We start from the raw sequence: 2,527 nt of genomic DNA, 5'->3' as shown, positions 1-2,527 counted from the left end.
TTTTTTTTTAAAGATTTTATTTATTTATTTGAGACAGAGAGAATGAGAGACAGAGAGCATGAGAGGGAGGAGGGTCAGAGGGAGAAGCAGACTCCCTGCCGAGCAGGGAGCCCGATGCGGGACTCGATCCCGGGACTCCAGGATCATGACCTGAGCCGAAGGCAGTCGCTTAACCAACTGAGCCACCCAGGCGCCCTGGAGGAACTACTTCTAAGATCACTCAGTGACAGAGCTGTTGGCTGGAGGCCTCAGTTTCTCACCATGTGGACCTCTCCATAGACTGTTTAAATGTCCTTGTGACATGGCAGTTAGCTTTCCCCAAGGTAAGTGATCCAAGAGTGAGCAAGCAAGATAGAAGCCATGATGTTTCTTATGACCCAGTCTCAGAAGTGACAGACCATCACCTCTGCTGTGTTCATTTGGTCTCCCAGGACAACTCTGCTATGACATGGGAGGGGACTACACAAGAGCATGAATCCGGGAGGATGGGCTCATTGGGGGCCATCTTGGAGACAGGCCAACTCACCTGCTAAGGAATTAATGTCAGAAGCTAGACGTAGGAGCACTGTCGAAGCTGTAGATTCTTATTATGTGTTTGCCACTCTTCACGTGATCCTCATACAGTAACAAAATTTGGGGGTACCATGAAAATAGGGATCTTAGATAATAACTGTTTCCACCAGATGAATGATGATGATAGACTGATAAAATGACTGATTTATGTGAAAACAGCCCACAGAAATCCAGGCATTGTAGACATCTGTTTATCTGAGACGGCACTCTGAAGTCTTGTGAGCCTGACAATAGTGACTTCTACTTCCAGCAATGTGGTCTTAGAAAAATCACTGGCTTTCTCTTTACCTTGGTGTCCTTAATTTCAAAAAAGCACAATAATAGCTTCTTTGATGAGTTTTTATGGGAATTCAAACTTTTATATGTAAGGTAAATAGCAATTATTAATCAATCGATAAATAGTAACTACTGTAAAGACTATTTCATGGTATTCTATGGTAACCATCTGCATTGACAGATGTCTTTCAGTTTTTGCAAAGACATTTATAAATGCATGAAAAAGGTAAATTGCTCCCATTTAATAATGCATAGAACCATACTTCAGAAAAGTAACACAAAAGAAAAAAAAATCCATTACCCTGCAACTCTAACACAATCACCATCTTTCCTTCTAGTCTTCTTTTCTGTGCACTTTTCCCATACTCAAGTTGGAGTGTACATGAAAGTCTACTCTTTGTTTCTTTCACTTCATATCTTAATATAGAAACATCTTACAGAGTCTGACACTGAAACTCTGTGTGTGTCATGCTCAGAGCAGTGAGCTGGGGGTGGGAGTGGGAAGGGAGAGCTGGTGGAAGAAGGCAAAGTTGTGGGCTAGGAAATGCTCAACAACTCTCTGTCCTGATCAGTTGAAGTTCTAAGAAGCAGAGGCCCTACAGGGTACCAGAGACCAATGCAGGGAGACAGTAGGAGGTGCTAAGAGATTCTGGAAGTTGTAGTCTAGGGATGAAAGGTGCTTAACCAATCTTTGGTTCAATTCCTCTTCTATAAATCATAGATGTTGCATGCACCTTCCGTTATGGGGCTGCTGAAGGGCTAGTCAAATTAGCATATGTTAAGTGCCCAGCGCATAGAAAAGCTGTTATTATTAAAATGGTAAGATTCCATGAATCAGGATATAGGATTTCCCAAAAAGTGTTTAGCAACCATAGGAATCCTTAACAGACTTTTTTTTTTTTTTAAGAAATCTTGACACCCAATATGGGGCTTGAACCCACAACCCTGAGATCAAGAGTTGCACTCATTAATCAAAACCGTTGATAGCAAAGACGGATGCCTACAGGAACTAGGTGGGTAACCTAAGGGCAGGATGCTGGGAGGAGCTTGCAAGGTGGACCGTGTAACCCTGCCTCCATAGGGGGCAGCAGCTACTGGGCTCACAGTTGCTCTGTAGGACTATAGCTCAGGGTTGCCAGGTGACAGCTACAGAGCATTTTTTTTCAACATTCATTGAATTAATGTGCTATCCCACATAAGCAAAATGATGCTACTACAATGTTCTTGGAAATTAAAAACAAAAAAAATTTTTTTTAAGTAGGCTCCATGCCCAGCATGGAGCCCAACATGAGGCTTAAACTCACGCCCCTGAGATCAAGACCTGAGCCGACATCGAGAGTCAGAGGCTCAACCAACTGAGCCACCCAGATGCCCCAGTGTTCTTGGAAATTTACACACACAAAAATCAACAGTGACTAGGTGACAGGGTTTCTAGTAGAGGGACAGGAATTACTTTCTGCCTTATCCCTACCTAGTGGGGGTTATTTGATTTTATATGTTAAAATACATTCAATTTATAAATTAAATAAAAAGTACACATTGACATACAAAACGCTTCAAGAAGTCCTCTGCTAGAGCCAAAAACCCATTTAACTTTATTTAGCCCAGTGGATCCCATACTACTGACCCTGGAAGCTCTGTTTTCCACATAAAATGTATAAACACCCTATGCAGCACA

The sequence above is a fragment of the Leptonychotes weddellii genome, chromosome 2, assembly GCF_054177405.1.
Source record: "Leptonychotes weddellii isolate Sample4059 chromosome 2, ASM5417740v2, whole genome shotgun sequence".
NCBI classification, from domain to species: Eukaryota; Metazoa; Chordata; class Mammalia; order Carnivora; family Phocidae; genus Leptonychotes; species Leptonychotes weddellii.
This window is presented reverse-complemented; position numbering follows the sequence as displayed.